Below are 18,311 nucleotides of genomic sequence, written 5' to 3'. Positions count from 1 at the left end.
TACCTCCTGCTCTTTCTTAGATGTTTCCTCAGTCTCATTTCTGAGATCTTCAATATCTTTTTTAATCTTTTCTATGATTTCTTTCTTAGAGGCAGTTATCATCTCTTTCATACCTTTCATCATTCTAGCCTCCATAGCCTCTAATTGTTCCTGCATTTTCTCCAGAAAAGTAGCCCTTGTACGGGTTTGCTTATGCTCTGACATTTAAAAACACTGAAAATTTTGTTCTCACCAATTTAAAATTTAACTATCAGGTTCAAAAGATTAGAGCTTGCTTTTTCCAACAAGCCTAATTTTGCCATCCTCAGAGCCTCTTAGGCTGAGATATTAATTTTTAAAGTTTTTATTTATTTCAAAATGGCTGTCACGACTTTCTGCTTCCTTTTTTAAATTTTTTCCTTTAAAAGCTTTTAAAGTCTATAATTAACAATAATGTCCAATAATATTTATCTTTTCATCACCACCTCTATTATTTCCAACAATTTTTAATGTCCCAAACACCTTAAAAATATTATTTTAATTTGACCTCCTTGTAATGGCCGCCAATGTTTTTCTATGGTATTATAATCCTAGAGTAGGCTTTTCATCTGATACTTCCTGCTTTACTTGCCACCAAATCCTGTTTTCACTGATAGAGAGATCTCACGATACTTGATGTACTTCCTGTGTTGACTGTATATGCTGGTCCGTGATGCTGCTGCTCTTTTTTCAAAACCGCAAGTAGACCAAACAATAAACTCCTTCTCACTTTTTAGCACTGTCCTTTAAATTTTAAAAGTCCAAATTTCACCTCTTCATCCCTTCTTCTTTCAAGCTTTGTAGATTTCTATTTCCCACCTTCTGAGTTTATTCTGTTTAACTCTAAATAGTCCCGGAATGAAAGATAGTAATCTGTACCTTTTCTGCAAGTTATCCAGATCCACACCGGTCTTGTATAGCTTTAGATGTTTAGTAATGTCCAAGAAGGTTAGGATTCTGTCAAGCTTATGTCAAATAAATGACTCTGTAAACTTCTGCAGATGATGAAAATGCAACTCTTCTCCGGAGCCCCCTCAAAGCCTCAAAGGAGCCCCCCCCCCCGGGACTCCCTTTTAGCCAAGGTAAATCTCTTCAAAGTTTTCTGTGCATATCTTGGACTAATCTCTGACTGAGAAAAGTAGGCAGTAGGCATTAATTTGCCTTCCACTACCCCGAACAGAAGTTCCAGCCTGCTCCCTTAATGAGAAGCAGCTCAGCTCGGCATTTTCCTACCCTGGAAGTCCTCTTGAAGCTGCTATGCTTATAGCCTCCACCACCTACTGTGGCAGTGGATTCCACATATTAATCACCCTTTGGGTGAAGAAGTACTTCCTTTTATTTGTTCTAACCTGACTGCTCAGCAATTTCATTGAATGCCCAAGAGTTCTTGTATTGTGAGAAAGGGAAAAAAGTACTTCTTTCCCTACTTTCTCCATCCCATAATCTTGTAAACTTCTATAATATTACCCCACAGTCAACATTTCTTCAAGCTAAAGAGCCCCAAGCATTTTAACCTTTCTTCATAGGGGAAGTGTTCCAAACATTCTAGTTGCCCTTTTCTGGATTTTTTCCAGTGCTATAATATCCTTTTTGAGGTGTGGTGACCAAAACTGTACACAGTATTCCAAATGAGACTGCACAAACGATTTATACAGGGGCATTATGATACTGGCTGATTTGTTTTCAATTCCCTTCCTAATAATTCCCTGCATGGTGTTGGCCTTTTTTATTGCAATCGCACACTGTCTTGACATTTTCAGTGAGTTATCTATCACGACCCCAAGATCTCTCTCTTGGTCAGTCTCTGCCAGTTCACACCCCATCAACTTGTATTTGTAGCTGGGATTCTTGGCCCCAATGTGCATTACTTCGCACTTGGCCACATTGAACCTCATCTGCCACATTGACATCCACTCACCCAGCCTCAACAGATCCCTTTGGAGTGCCTTACAATGCTCTCTGGTTCTCACCACCCTGAACAATTTAGTGTCATCTGCAAACTTGGCCACTTCACTGCTTACTCCCAACTCCAAATCATTAATGAAAGAGTTAAAGAGCATGGGACCCAGTACTGAGCCCTGCAGCACCCCACTGCTTACCGTCCTCCACTGTGAAGACTGCCCATTTATACTTACTTCCTATTAATTAGACAGTTTTTGATCCACAAGAGGACTTGTCCTTTTACTCCATGACTCTCGAGCTTACTAAGGAGCCTTTGATGAGGAACTTTATCAAAAGCTTTCTGGAAGTCAAGGTAAACAACATCTATTGTGTCCCCTTTGTCCACATGTTTGTTCACCCCTCAAAGAACTGTAACAGATTAGTGAGGCAAGATCTTCCCTTACAGAACCCCTCCTGAGTCTTTCTCAATAAATTGTGTTCATCAATGTGCCTACTCATTCTGTCCTTGATAATGGTTTCTACCAACTTTCCCGGTATTGAAGTCAGACGGACTGGCCTGTAGTTTTTTAAAGATGGGGGTGACATTTGCTACCTTCCAGTCCTCAGGAACGGAGGCAGATTTCAATGAAAGATTATATATTTTTGTCAGGAGATCCACAAGTTCAACTTTGAGTTCTTTCAGAACCCTTGGATGTATGCCATCCGTACCTGGTGACTTATTAGTTTTTAATTCGTCAATCAGTTGTAGGACCTCCTCTCTAGTCACCTCAATCTGACTCAGGTCTTTGAACACCCCTTCCAAAATTAGTGGTTCTGGAGCAGGCAAACATTTCTCATCTTCCACAGTGAAGATGAAGGCAAAAAATGCATTCAGCTTCTCAGCCATTTCCCTATCCTCCTTCAGTAATCCTTTTACCCCTTGGTCATCCAAGGGCCCCACTGCATCTCTGGCTCGTTTCCTGCTTCTAATATATTTGAAGAAATTTTTATTGTTGGTCTTTATGTTTTTTTGCAATATGCTCCTCATAGTCCCTTTTTGCCTGCCTGATCACAGTCTTGCATTTGATTTGCCACAGCCTATGTTCCTTTTTATTAATCTCACTTGGACAAGATTTCCACCGCTTAAAGGAATCCTTCTTACCTTTTACAGCTTCCATTACTTTGTTTGTTAACCATGCAGACCTTTTCTTATACCTGTTTGTGCCTTTCCTTACTTGTGATATATATTGTATCTGAGCTTCTAGGAATGTAGTTTTAAATAGCCTCCAAGCTTCCCCAAGGGTTTTGACAGTATTTACCTTTCCTTTCAGTTTCCTTTTCACATGCCTCCTCATCTCAGATAATTTACCCCTTTTAAAGTTGTGCTGGTCTTTTGGGGCAGCTCCCTATTTATACAAATGGTGAAATCAACATTATGGTCACTGCTTCCAAGCGGTGCAATCACTTTTACATCTCTCACCAAGTTTTGGGCATTACTTAGGACCAAATCCAGGATCACCCCACCCCTGGTAGGTTCTATGACCATCTGCTTCATATCAGAGTCCTTGAGAACATCTAGAAATTCAATCTCTTTCTCTCGAGCAGAACACATATTGACCCAATCAATCTGCGGGTAGTTAAAATCACCTATTACAACACAGTTTTTACATTTAGCCACTATCTTTAATCCTTCCATCACATTATTATCATCCTCTATCTTTTGATTTGGTGGGCGATAACAAACTCCCATAGTTAAATTTCCTTTTGGGCCTTCTATTTCAACCCAAAGCATTTCTAGAAGGGAATCTAATTCTCTGACCTCAGTCTTACTGGACTGTATACCCCCTCTGACATACAGAGCCACCTCACCTCCAACCCTTCCCTCCCTATCCTTCCGATATAACTTATATCCAGGAATCACCGTGTCCCACTGATTCTCCTCATTCTACCAAGTTTCTGAAATTCCCACAATATCTATGTTTTTCCCCCAACACTAAGCATTCCAACTCACCAATTTGACTTCAAAGACTTCTAGCATTTGTATACAAACATCTATAATTTCCCAGGCAAGTTAGGCCCACAACCTTCCTCCTGCTGCCTTGAGACTTTGGCAGACAGTCCATACTGTTTGTCACCATCTCAGTGGACAACTCTGATACATTACCCGATAGAAAAGTAACAGCCAACCTTCATCTTTTTGAGATGAGTCCTCCCAAACCCAAACCCGAGACATTTCATCTCTTGTCGGCTTTCCCCCAAGATTTAGTTTAAAAACTGCTTTGCAGCCTTTTTGATTTTAAGTGCCAGCAGTCTGGTTCCATCTGGGGACAAGTGGAGACCGTCTCTTTTGTACAGCTCCTGCTTGTTCCAGAAAGCATCTCAGTGCCTAACAAACTTAAATCCTTCCTCCCTACACCATCATCTCATCCACACATCCACACATTGAGACTTCTAATTTATGCCTGTCTCTCCAGCCCTGCACGTGGAACAGGTAGCACTTCTGAGAAGACTACCTTGGAGGTCCTGGCCTTAAGTCTTCTGCTTAGCAGCCTAAATTTTTCCTCCAGGACCTCACAACTGCATTTACCCACGTCCTTGGTTCCAACGTGCACCACAACCACTGGCTCCTCCCCAGCACTGTCTATCAGCCTATCTACAACACGCGTAATGTCTGCTACCTTCGCACCAGGCAGGCAAATCACCATACGGTCAGTACACGGTTTTGCCACCCAGCTGTCTACTTGCCTAAGGATCGAATCACCAACTACCAAGACCCCCCCCCCCCATCCCTGCCCAGGAATGGTTCCTTGGCATGAAAGGATACCCACTCACCAACTGAAGAAGATGTCCCTACTGAGACCGCATTCCCCTTATCCTCAGCACAGTGCCCTGTTCCCTCTCGACCTTCATGCTCCCTGGCAGCAATGGGGCTGCCACGTTCAGAGTTGGGCTCATCTAATATGTCCCCAAGAGTGCCTAACTGACTGTCTGCTTCTCCAGGTCAGTCACCTTGGCCTCAAGGGTACAAACTCATTCCCTGAGGACCAGGAGTTCCTTGCATCGCGCACACACCCAAGACTTCTGTTCTGTGGGCAGATAATCTTACATGTGACACTCAGTGCAAAACACTGGAAAGCCCCCACCCCCCTGCTGGCATTCTACCTTCATTATAGCTTTTTTAAAAAAAAATATGCAGTCCCCTTTTAAATCCTGTTTTTTTATGTGGCTCTCTTTCTTGAGGGGCTACTTACCTTATTGGAAACACAAGGAAAATAGAGATCTGGGTTCCTGGTCCTTACACAGCTCCCAGGCTAAGAGCCACAGGCCAAGAGCTGTTCAGAATTGGCTTCATCATATTTAGGAGGTCATTTGCTTTCCAAGGTAGATAGTATATGGCTTGCAACACTGGGGCATCCATAGTAATGGTACTACATACATATACCATTGTATCATCTCCGGGAATTATTGTTTAGTTTGCACCGCAGACATCAGTGAAGGTGCAGCAAGCACAGAAGCACATGGCTCCTCCCTGCTTCTTTGTCCATGAAACATGGCATTATTATAGGACTGCATGCTGTTTTTTTAAACCCCATACAGTTTCAAACTGTAAGAGTTTTGATGAGTATATCATCAAGCTTTCATATTACAGTTTGTGGACACAGACAACAAAAAAGTTGGTTTGGAGTGTCTTGTTTTCTGAATGCTTACCACCCATGCACAGAGGCTTATTCTGTATTTCAAACCACCAGAGACCAATGTAAGGCAGTGTTCAGTTCTTAATGTAGTCATGCCTCACTGAATGCACAAAATCATACACCAAACCAGGTAACCGAGAATCTTCACTGATAATTTTGATAGGCTTAGCAGATGTCAACCTGTATTTTATTAAAGCCTACACTTATTCAATATTATGCTAAAATCCTTAATTTCAGCAGTCTTGAAAGTGCTAGACCATAAAAAGACGATACTGTGCAATGACTGCCACCTGCTCATTCCTTAGCTTTTCCTCTTTCCAAAAGAATGCCTGTTCAATGCAAGAGAATACATGGATGAATGTGCACATAGCCACCATGGTGTGTGTGTGTGTGTGTGTATCGGAATCTGCAGTCACAGATGTTGATATACTTGCAACATTCCACACTGCTTGGGACATTCCACAATTGTTTTTCAATAATTTGATATATAAATTTTAAACCTATCTGGGGTTACAATCCTAGGTGGGGCTAGATATGTATATAAACTGTGTGTTTTATACAGAAATACAGAAATTGAGATTGGCCAATTTTGAATTATCCTATTTAGCTGTGCTTTTAAAAAACATGTGATCAGCTGGTCATAATGTTTCTGCCGTGAAAAGCTTCCCCTGCAGGTTTTTGCATATCAACAAGCAGCTACAAAGGATGAAGCCAGACCATTTTTTCCCAGCTAGCTGGCAATCCATAATGACTCCAATGATCAAGTCTATTAAAACATTTCATAAAATATTTCAAAACATGGCCATTTGTTTTGACAGAATGCAATCCATTGGGGAAAAAAAATGCCAACGAACCAGTTTGATGTAGTGGTTAAGTGCGTGGACTCTTACTTTGGAGAACTTGGTTTGATTCTCCACTCCTCCACTGTAGCTTCTGGAATGGCCTTGGGTCAGCCATAGCTCTTGTAGGAGTTGTCCTTGAAAGGGCAGCTGCTGTAAGAGCTTTCTCAGCCCCACCTGCCTCACAAACAATGTTCCCTCTAAGCTGCAGAGTCTTGTGAGCAAAAATTCTACTTTGTGAGCTACTGACATTAAAGTTGTGAGCTACTGCATAAATTAGTGTGCTCTGGGGTCATCCTTCCTCATACAAAAATGTGTGAGCTGGAGGCTAAAAATCTGCAATCTAGCTCATGCTAACTGAGCTTAGAGGGAACACTGCTTACAGAGCGACTGCTGTGGGGGAAAAGGTAAAGGAGATTGTGACTGCTTTGAGGCTCTGAGATTCAGAGTATAGGTTGAGATACAAATCCAATATCATCATATTTTTGTTAAGTGGAGTGCAACACACACACATCATATAGAACTACTTTTTATTATTTGTGGATTGTAGAACAGAAATGTTGCTTATTTTTACAGTTGGTGAAGCCCCTTGTCAGGCAGTTGGATAGGCTAGTGTCCCTCAGGGATGAGTTACCCAAACTGAAACAGCTGTAAGACCTTAATTTTTAAATGTCATAAGATTTGGTTTCACATGTCAAATAATTACCGGGCGTGAGTTGTGTTATATTAACTGTTTTTCTTTCCTCCACTTTGCAGTGCTGGTAGTGCTGGAAAAATGGGTCCATACTTGACCCACATATAGTGATTTGATTCTAAATTGGAAACAACATCCTTGAACATTAAAACTCATTCTTTTTCTGTTGGGTGTTCTAAATTATTCATGCATAGTCATACAGATTCTCACATTGCTACTTGGAAGCTGTGATTTATGTGGTAAGAAAGGCAACATTGTATGAACAATGTTACAAAGGTTTTCTTCCCTGCACTCCCAAGCTTCCCAAGAAAGCCTAGGAAAAATCCTCACAAAAGTAATATTTTGCCCCTTTTGTCATGATTTAGATTGCCAGTTTTGCCATCTGTGTCTTGGTCCTGCTGGTACAGTGGAAAGTTGAGTGCCTAGCACCTTTCTAAGCAGAGTTAGACCCTTCAATGAGCACATTTACAGGATGGTTACTGTAAATGTTCTAAACCAGAGTACAAATAGTTTGCCTACATACAATCTTACTGGGAAATATGCTTTGGCTTCTAAAAATGTGTTTCTACTAATAAGAGTTATTTGACAAGCAGGATAGGGTCATCACTTCTTCCAGAATAGTGATCTGTTCATTGGAGTTAATCCATACATTCTGGTATTCTATTCTAGGTCAGACTGGCCATTATGACTACTGGTAATTTTTCTGGTGGGCTCATGCTTCTTTGCACAAATACATCTGGGTCAGATCAGTCCAAAGGCAGAGGGGCAGAGCCCACTTCACCAAGCCTTGTGCCCAATCTACCAGGAACATTGAGGGGGAGGCAAACCTCTCTTCCCTTCCCTTGGGATGGGGCCTTTTTCTGGAGCTGTTGCTTTCCATTCACCCAGTCATATTTCTTTAATTATATGAAGCAAGCACTATGCAAATGATATTACGGAGCATTGCTATTTACAAGTTAGTGTTCCTTTCAGTTTGCTGCTTCTTTGAGATTAAACTGACTTCTGAACAAAAGGAAGCCATTCCTAAAATGAATTTTTAAACAGCCATTCCATTTTTGATAAACTTTACATAAATGATCTAGTAAAATAGGGTTTTTCAAAAGGACACCCTCAAGCAGTATTTTAATGTGTTGCTACTGCTGCAACTCTTGAAACACTAATATTCCATAAAAATAATTAGGCTATCATTTCACAACAATGTATAATCCATTGAATATTAAACTGGACTTATTTTCCCAATATAGAATAATAGCTAAACACTTTGGAATTTAATTTCAATCACTATGAAGTAGCAATTTGAATTTCAGACTATGATGGAGGGAGATCTGCATTCAAATCCAAACTATGCCATTAAGTTCACTGGAAGCTTTAGAACAGTCCAATCTCTTAGCCCAGTCAGACTCACATTCATGCTGTTTTGAGTTCCTTGAAAGAAAGGTGAAATAAAAATCTAACTATCTATATATTTTCTATACATGGAGAATATTTGGCATAAATGGCTCTGTCCAGGGCTCTTTTTCTAGCAGGAGTTCCTCTGCATATTACGCCACGCTCCCCTAATGTAGCCAATCCTACAAGCACTTAGAGGGCTCTTAGTACAGGGTCTACTGTAAGTGCCAGGATGATTGGCTACATCAGGGGGGCATGACCTAATATGCAGAGGAGCTCCTGCTAGAAAAAGAGCCCTGGCTCTAAGTGTTAATACAAAATCCTCAAACACCTCTGCAGTAATTACAATCCTTGTTTTCAAACATATTAAACATAATCACTTTTTACAATTTCTCTATAAATGACTTTGCCCAAACTCTGATAGGCATAGTGTTTTTATTTTTAGGTTTACTGTTCTTTAAAGGCTCTTTCCTGAGTGCTTTTGCCTGGTTTGTTGCTAAGAGAGGAGGGCCTGTTTGCTTGGGGTTGGTTACTGGCCTTGTCTTCTGTTGTTGTTCTGGCTGTCAAGAGATGGGGGCTGTGAGCCTCTGAACTGCAAGGCTCCTCCTCACTAGAGGCATGGTGGAGTCTGGAGATCAGGCATAGTGATTCCATAAGTAGTTAAGAAAATTTTACATTGTTGTGCTTTACCCCCTTTGGCTCAGGTAGCCTTTGGTCAGTTCTCTAACTTTCAAGGGACATCAACACACCAAGGTATTTCTAGGTGCAAGAATTCACTTGGGAAATGACAATGAAAACTCACAGACCATTTCCAGTCACCCTCAGGGAGTGTGCCATGTTTGTTTTCCTCCATGAGGACAAGATGGACTACACATGTCAGAATTTTAAGTTGATAGGACTCTTAGAGGAGAAGGTTCAAGCCTGGAGGAAAGGATTACTATTCTTCATGCAATCAAGGAAGGAGTGGAGTTCGTGAACAAAAGCCTTGATGTCCTGCATAGGGAAGGAGAGCCTAGTCAAAGGAACAACAGTGTGGTTGACTGCCTTAATGCTATAGCCGGACCTGCTATAGTCTGACCTCAAGGGTGTTGAGTGAGATGGCACTCAGTGCCATTGGAACTAAAGAATTGATTCCAGGCCCTTGTTGTTGGAGGCAGAGATGGAAACACTTCCAGCAGAAGTATTGTGAATACAAGGAGGAGGAGGACAACAAGTAGTAGCAGTTTGGATTTAAACCTCACCCTTCGTTTACAAATTCCTTTGCCTTTCCCTCTCCACAATAGGCACCCTGTGAGGTAGGTGGAGCTTAGAGAGCCCTTTTGAGAGCTGCTTTTGAGCAGAATAGCTCTGAGAGAACTTGTCATTGACTCAAGGTTACATCAGCAGGTACATGTGAAGGAGTGGGTAATCAAACCCAGTTCTTTCAGATCAGAGTCCTAGCTCCTAGTCACTACACTAACCTGGCAGAGCGAGATGAACAGGGGATATAAAGAAATGGCATGGGAAGGAAAATGAAGGCATTGGTCATAGATGAGTTTCTGCTGAGGGGTATTAAATGTCATGTGTCCAGGCCTGACCCCCTGGCCCAAGATGTGTGTTACTTGCCAGGCATGGAAATTAAAGATATTATAGACAGGATCTCAAAACTCATCAAACCTACAAAGTATTACCAATTCATGATTATCCATGTGGGAACCAACAACATGGCCATGAACACCATCAAAAGCATTTAGACTGACTATGATGCTTTCTGGAAGAAGTTGAAGAGAATGAGGACACAGGTGTGTTCTCTCTGGTCCTTACTGTCATGGGAAGGGTAATAGAACGGAAGCAGATGATAATGGAGGTAAATCACTGGCTGCATTGTTGATGCTGACAGGAGTGATTTGGATTCTGGGACCACAGGCTAGGTTTTCTGGATGACAACCTACTAGCACATGATGAATTACACCTGTTAAGATCAGGGAATAATGTGTTTGGCAGAAATCTAGGAATATTCATCAAGAGGGCTGTAAAATGACACCACAAGGGGAAGGATATTCGAATGAATAAAGCAAACAACAGAAGCCCACCTGGGGGGGGGGTGAGGCTGGATCCAATGAAGCCAATGGATTGGGGCTTCAGGTGTCTACATACCAATGCCCAAAGTTTGGTCAATAAGGAGGAAAAGCTTCAGCTTCTAATGCAGACCGAGGGATATTATTTAGAAGGCATTACAGGACTTGGCAGGATGATTCCCATGACTGGAATGTAGTAGTGGATGAAAGCCAGATGCATGTCGGATTTTATGTGGTTGTCCAAACATCAGCATCTGGCAATGGCCATTAGCTCGTTCGTGTCCCGAACTGCCACGACTGAGACGCGGACTTTTTTGATAGTACATTAAATCTGGAATAAGAATGCTTCTGACGACTCCCGCGCGTACTTTCTATGTTTGAACGCTCCATTGTAGCCAACTTGTCACAAGCTCACATCCGCGAGAACCCACTCCAAATGATATCATTGCACCAGCAATTGTTGACTCAGCCTTCCAACCTTCTGAGGTCAGTAAAATATGTACCCAGCTTGCTGGGGGGGGGAAGTATAGATGACTGGGGAAGGCAATGGCAAACGACCCCGTAAAAGGTCTGCCATGAAAACTTTGTGAAAGCAGCATCACCCCAGAGTCAAAAACGACTGGTGCTTGCACAGGGGACCTTTCCTAAATGGCGGGGTGGGGGGGAGGCAGATCACCCACCTTTGCTGTCTCCCTGCCAAGGGAGGAAGATGACCCACCTTTGCCATCTCCCCGCCAGGCGGAAAGACAGCAAAGAGAGTTGCCGTGCTCCCCCCCCCATTTAAACACCACGGCTGATGTTTAGACAACCGCATAAAATCCAACATGCATCTGGTTTTCATCCATGCCCATCTCGTCAGTTTATGTGTGTCTGACCTCGGCCTGAGTGTATCAACAGAGGCATAATATCAGCAGAGATATAATAAGATGTCATAGTCCCACTGTATACTGCATTGGTCAGACTGCACATGGAGTATTGTGTGCAGTTCTGGAAGTCTCACATTACAACCAATAATTGATCACAACAAATCTATAGTAGTTAAAAAGTAATGGGTTTGGGGTGATCTGATTGCCTCTAAAAGAAAGCGCCACTTCTTCACAAAAGTATATTGGCTCTTTTCTAACCTGTGCAGTTCATAGGGGAAAATGCCATCTTTTGCTCAATGTGCTGTTCTTCTCACTTTCAGACTTCAATCCCTTTCAATTCAGAAGGCTAAAACAGTCTTTATGCATTACAGCTGGCCATTTTGCAAGAGCAGTAGGTCTCTACCAAATAAAAAAAAATGAATACTGGGGATATGTAGATAAATAAATAGGATTCAAGGCTCATTGGTAAAGTCCATGTTTTACATGCATGTGAGCTGGTAAGCTTGGGAAAGACCTTTCTCTACAGCTCAGACAGCTACAGCTAGCCAGAGAAACCAATAGTGGACAAGATGAACTAGGGGTTGGCTCACCAGACTGCATATATACTTTCCAATCAGCTCTTTTATTCAAGTGGTAAAATGAACAGATAAGACAGTATAAACATTTTGTTCCCCTCTTGAGCATCAAGGGATGCTTTATAATGGTTTCCTATATTTTTTGGGGTAGTATATTTTATACATTCAAAAGTTAAATTATAAACCAGAAGACTACATGAAAAAGCTTCAAGCTGTATTGTTACAAGAGAGTCTCTAGCATGTCTTTAACCTTGAAAGAGATCCATAGAGATTAACCTCTTGAGGAGTGGGTATCGCATACAGCATCTTTAGCCTCAGGTTAATGGGATGAATAATTGAAGCAAGTATGCCGGGTAATGAGGTGAATTTTAACATTTTAATATAATAATCTGCTTCTGCCCGCAGTCAAGCCTCTCAACAACCTATGAATACATTGAAGGATGCAAATTATCAGAAGATTATGACAGCACAGGACACAAATAACGCTTAGCTTGTGTTTGTTATTCCTCATTATTCCCTTCAATTTATCCTTCCCCACTGTAACTATTGTGCATATATCTTAGAAGTCAATTTTTAATGTCTTTACAGTTTTGTCAGAATGCACTGTATAATCACCATCATTTCAAATCATTTGCAAACACCTGTTAACCAACTTATCTTGGAGGAATTCAGCATAGTTTTGTTCTGTTCAATAGAATTTGGAACCTGGCACAGAATGCTAAGAATCCCAGCTTTCCTCTAATTCCTACTCTTCAGAGTGGTCCAGTTGCTGAGATCATTAAGGCAATCATAGAGGTCCATGTTTGAGGCATGGATGGAAAATTGAGGAAGATCTTGCCAGCAGCAAGCTAGCAGCAGCTGAGTTCTACTTGGAATGTTTGTGTGCCTCTCTTTGTGGGTATTGTGGCTTGGATTAGCCTTTGGCTCTTAATGCCTTTGAATTAGCCAGCTACAATTTCCTAAGCAGCCCAAGACACAGTTATTTGTTTATACTGCATTTTGTTCTTCTGCTTTTTAGCTGTTGTGAGATGTATTGGTCCCCTTTGTGAAGAAAAGCAGGATACAAATAAATAAAATGAATTACATTTGAAAAACAGTAATGCTAGGAAAAGCAGAAGGCAACAGGAAAAGAGGAAGATCTAATATGAGATGGATTGTTTCAATGAAGGAAGCCGTGGTCTTCAGTGTGCAAGACATGAGCAAGGCTGTTGATGATAGGACATTTGGGAGGTCACCGATTTAAAGGGGCTCCATGTGTCAGAAGTGACTTGACAACACATAACACAGAGGTCATTTTCGCACTCACCTCCAGCCGGCGCGACCCCCCTCTTCACCGCGCAGGATCTGCGCGGATTTCGCACTAAATGCCGCGGAGCAGCCTTTTGCGCCGGAAACTCCCGGCGCAAAAGCCGCTCAAACGTAAATCGCCAAAAAGCAGTTTGGCGTTTGCGCGGCTTTTGCGACGGGAGTTTCCGGCGCAAAAGGCTGCTCCGCGGCATTTAGTGCGAAATCCGCGCAGATCCTGCGCGGTGAAGAGGGGGGTCGCGCCGGCTGGAGGTGAGTGCAAAAACGATCAGAGAGAGAGAGAGCGAAATAAATAAATTTGATTTGTTTATGAGCTATACTTCAACAACTAATCAAACCCAAATCCTCTTATTGTGCAATTTTAACTGTTATATTGTGTTGTAATCCGCCCTGAGCCTATCTTGGGAAAGGGTAGACTATAAAATTGCAAAATAAAACAAACAAACAAACTCAGGACTTTTGATGGGAAGACCAATAAATCCTTCAAAGAGGGGGCCACAGCATATTGACAAACAGTATGTTTCAATTACTGAAATGATTATTTTGTTTTTGCAATGTGGCCCAGTTCAATAAAAACCAAACCTCAAAATCAGGAGTAACTTTAGCACTTTGAGTGTGTCCTGTGTTGAATTTATAGGACCACTGACTTATTATCTTGTAACTTGGAAATTTAATCAACATTCAGTCCATTAAGTCCTTTCTTCCTCCCCTTTCTCATACTCACAGACAGAGAGCCTGCCTAGTATGAAGGAGCCATAGTATGAAGGAGCCATCACGTTAACCAGTAACACCAACCAATACTTATGAATGGATTGACTCACATTCCTAATAGGCAGTTTTGCCAGTTGTTTCAACTCCACTAAATTCATTCATGGCTTTTTACAGCCAGGGCTTTTTTTTTTAGCAGAAACACACAAGAATGCAATTCTGGCTGGCTTGGTGTCGGGGTATATGGCCTAATATGCAAATACATTCCTGCTGGGCTTTTTAAACAAGAAAGCCCTGAGTGAAACAATGGCAATGACCTAATATGCAAATAAGTTCCTGCTGCACCCTTTCTACAAAAAAGTCCTGTTTACAGCTATGAATGTCATTGTGCCACCCTGTTGCTCACATGAGGCAGGAGAAGCTACTGACATCACTGGATAGGATTCTAGCCAAAGGGAAGTCTGGAGAAAGTACCTTAAATAGGGGTTCCACCTTACATATTCAGGCATTTGTCAGATGCTGCTGAGTCTTTCATGGAGCAACATGATTAAATGGTCATCCTTAACAGCTAAGCAAAAATTTCTGAATCTCCTTTGACTGGCCAGTTACAGGAACATTTTTCCAAAGTTTCATATTGGTCTTGAGAGTTGTGTGTATAAAGAGGTCTGATTTTGTACCAGTTAGGCCATAACTAGGATTGACAGGAATAGGATGGGTTACTCAACACATGGTGAAACATTGGTGAATACCCTGAGGTTTGTAACAACTCTTTCAACTGTAAGATTCATGACAGAACTCATATCCAACCTCTGTCTCAACACCTTCTCCACCCTTATGATCTTTTACTTACATAGCTCCTAGCTTACATCAGCAAGTATGCTGCTTGTCATGGAGAGATGTATCCTCTTCCTATACCTTACCTTCCTAAGGGCCAGACCAAAGTGTTTTGTATAATCCGGCCCCACCCAGGCCGCGCCGCATCGCGGCTGCGCGCCCTGGGGCCGTTGCTTGCAGCCCCGACAGGATCAAAGAGATTTTTCCCGGGCATCCGGGGATTGTTCGAGGGCGGGGGCGAGGCTTTAAATAGCCTCTGCCCCAATTGCGCTCCACGCAGTTCCGTGGAGGCGTCGGGGGAACAGGAGCTAAAGCGGCCTTTCCCTTACTTACTGCGTCACCCGGGCTGCGTCTGTGTTTCTCCAGCGTCGGCTGGGAGCGCCTCGGCTGCGGCGCGCTGCGCTCGGCCGGGTTGTGTCTGGTCCGGAGCGTTAGCGCGGCTTGCGGAAGCGCCGCGAATCAGCTGTTCGGCGGCGTCGCGGGATTGACGGAGGCGTGAGGCGAGGCCCATCGGGGCTCTTCAGCACGGTTTGGTGCTCTGGGCTGTGGGGTGGCCGTTGCTGGGGTGGGGCGGCGTGGCCCGATTCTAGGGAGCGTTTGAGTCGTCCCATCTACAAGACGGTTGGTGGAGTTTGCTGGTTCTGGGTGATTACTGTTGAGCCATTGATTGTGAGCGTTTTTTGGTTGCATCTGTGGACTCCCTGGGCTCCAAAGGGGTAGCTGGGGTGTGTAGGTGTGGGTGTGGCTGGGGGGGGCCCTGGAATTCTGGCCTTCTTTACTACACCCCTCCTTGGGATTCTTCTGTGTCACACTCGGGTGGCTTGGTGGCACTAATTGCCCTCACCCTACCTTCCTTACACCCTTTCAGCTGCTGCGTTGTGGAATTCAGGCATGGCTCCTAAAAAAGGCCAAGGACCATCGAAGGGGAAGCAGCCAGCCAAGGCAACGGCCAAACGCAGGCATACTGAACCCCCTTCTGATGAGACGGACAGTGCGGTAATACGCCAGGCCATCCTGGACAGGGTAACGGTTATGGAAGAGGAACAGGGCGCGTCCGGGTCACAAGCAGTGTGGCCAGGCCGCCATAGTGCGAGCGGTAGATCCGGAACTATTACTTTTGAGAGAGAGTTGCTCTCCAGACTTTCCTTTTTGCAGGACACCATGGTCGCCAGGTCGAGGGCGGACCATTCTCAAGGGGGTGAGGCGAGCAGTGACCCACCGGCGGACGGTGCCAGCGGTGGTCTGGATCAACCCGAGGAGCACGAGCAGGCGGCACAACCGGTGGCGGTGGCAGGGGCACCTGTTATGGATGAAGGTAGGGCGGTTTTGGCTGCTCAGCACATTCATTGGCCGTGGGGCGTTTGGGGTTCAAATCTACCACAGCAGATGGGAGATGTTAGTGTGGACACCTCACCACCTGAGGCTGGGCAAGGCCCTCCCCCAGCAGTCCCAGGCCCATCTTGGGCCCCGGGTGGCCCTACTCTTAGCCTGTCCCCTGGTCTGCCTGCAGCATGGGGGCAGCCCCCTTTGTTACCTCCCTCACGACCCCCCGCATCAACCCCCGGAGTGAGGCCTGCTTCCGTGGGAATTCTGCCGTGGGGTAGCCAAATGCCCGCTGGGCATACTTATGGGTGGCCGGCTGTGCCTTGCAATCCTTGGGGGTATATGCAGAACCCTTATGGGTCGATCCCTTTGCTATCCATCCCTTACGGTGACCCTGCTATGCCGCTGGGCGACCACCTCACCCCTGCCACAAGGGAAAAGATCCTTCGGGGCGAGTATGTGGACGTCTTTAGCTTGTTGTATAGGGAACTGGAAAAGAAAAGCAAAGAGGAATTGGACGAAAAGGAAAAAGAGAAGCTCAGGCGCCGGAGGGTGGACCGAACCTGGGCCAACTGGCTGCCGGGTTTCCTTATTTATGCCGGTGTTATCGCCAGGGCCCAGCCTGCTAGGGCCGCGACCTTATTCCAGTACTGCGACATTATATACCGGGCTTATACAGATTTTGGGGGCCACGCCTGGTTGCAGTATGATGAGACGTTTAGAATGAGGGCGGCAATTAACCCCTTATTACCGTGGGACCAAATCAACCAACAGTTATGGTTGCAACTGATGGCACCGGCTAAACCCAATTTTGGGGATAGGGCCGACAGCGGGCACTTGGTCCACAGGCAAGCAAGCACTTCTACGGCCCGCCCTACGGCGGGCCAGCCGGTTCAACCCCGGCTGTTGTGTTGGGAATATACCTCCCAAGGCATCTGCTCGAGGAAGGCTTGCAAGTTCAAACATGAGTGCCCGCTCTGTGGGGGACCTCACGCCTTTTCATCATGTAGTAAGGCGAAACCCAAAGGCGGACCCAAACGTCCCGGGGGCGGCGGCGGCCCACAGCAGATGGGAAAAGGGCCCCAGCCCCATTCGTCTGAAGGTTCTTGAACGCTTCATTCGGAATTACCCTAGGCCCGCGGATAAGTTGTATTTGTTGGAGGGGTTTATGTTTGGTTTCCGGATCCCATACGTCGGGCCCCGGGTCCCTTGCGGTGCGTCCAATTTACGTTCGGTTATTGGTTTAGAGCATGTGGTCAGGGAGAAGATCGCTAGAGAGTGTGCGGAGGGGAGAGTTATTGGCCCTTTCACCGGCCCTCCCGTCCCCAATTTGCGGGTCTCCCCATTGGGGGTGGTCCCCAAAAAGGTGGCGGGCGAGTTCCGGCTTATCCACCACTTATCTTACCCGGCGGGTGGGTCGGTCAATGACGGTATTCCTGACCATCTGTGTTCTGTTCGTTATACGTCATTTGACCAAGCTGTTAAGGTCATACGGAGCTGTGGGCCCGGCGCGGAAATGGCGAAATGCGACATAAAATCTGCATTCCGCCTTTTGCCGGTCCATCCTCAGGATTTTGAATTGTTGGGATTTCAGTTTGAAGGCAAATTTTATATGGATAGGGCATTACCCATGGGCTGCTCGGTGTCCTGTGCTGCCTTTGAACGTTTCAGCTCCTTTTTGGAGTGGCTGGTCAAGGACAGGTCTGGCGGCCGTGCGGTGGTGCACTACCTGGATGATTTTTTGTTCGCAGGCGCATCCGGTTCAGGCGATTGCGCCCGTTTATTAGACCTCTTTATGAGATTAGCTGCGGAATTGGGCGTGCCGCTTGCCCACGAGAAGACTGAGGGCCCTGCCACCTGTATCACCTTCCTGGGTATTGAATTAGATACGGTACAGCAGTCTTCCCGGTTACCGGCCGACAAGGTCAGCCAGATTAGGGCCAGGCTTCGAGCAATGAGGGGCAGGCGTAAGGTGTCGCTACTCGAATTGCAACAACTCGCCGGGTATCTAAACTTTGCCTGCAGAGCCGTCGCTCCGGGGAGAGCTTTTATTCGGCGCCTCTGTGACGCCATGGCTAACATCCGCCTCCCCCATCATAGGGTCAGGTTGACCGAGAGCATCCGTGG

This window comes from Heteronotia binoei, chromosome 3, assembly GCF_032191835.1.
Source record: "Heteronotia binoei isolate CCM8104 ecotype False Entrance Well chromosome 3, APGP_CSIRO_Hbin_v1, whole genome shotgun sequence".
NCBI classification, from domain to species: domain Eukaryota; kingdom Metazoa; phylum Chordata; class Lepidosauria; order Squamata; family Gekkonidae; genus Heteronotia; species Heteronotia binoei.
This window is presented reverse-complemented; position numbering follows the sequence as displayed.